This window comes from Amblyomma americanum, chromosome 2, assembly GCF_052857255.1.
Source record: "Amblyomma americanum isolate KBUSLIRL-KWMA chromosome 2, ASM5285725v1, whole genome shotgun sequence".
Lineage (NCBI taxonomy): Eukaryota > Metazoa > Arthropoda > Arachnida > Ixodida > Ixodidae > Amblyomma > Amblyomma americanum.
The window spans coordinates 170,035,295-170,035,597 of record NC_135498.1 but is presented as its reverse complement, the minus strand read 5'-3'; the positions used below and the strand labels follow the sequence as shown (position 1 = coordinate 170,035,597).

General features: G+C 54.8%; 1 pseudogene; it reads left to right on the top strand.

Annotated features, from left to right (window-relative positions):
• Positions 1-254: 254 nt before the first annotated feature.
• LOC144120228 (uncharacterized) overlaps positions 255-303 on the top strand; it is a 27,244-nt pseudogene continuing 27,195 nt past the window's right edge.

Genomic DNA, 303 nt, shown 5'->3' with positions numbered 1-303 from the left:
GTGTGGCGTCTGTAACGTTGAGTGCGTTCCGCACACTGGATAGGCAGCGCGCCCACCCTGCCACCCTGGCAGGTGGCAGTTAAGTTAATGGTTGATCGCGAGGTTGGTCACCCAATGAACGCTGCGGCCTATATATATCCCCCCCCCCCGACTGACGTCACAACGTCAGTTGTCATCGGGAGACATTACGCGATTGTCACGTGACTATTCTACCACCCTCTACGGCAAATCGAAAGGTCAAGTGGTGCGACACCATGGTGGACCACATAAGGTAATGCCTATAACCACACTTGACCTCTCGCT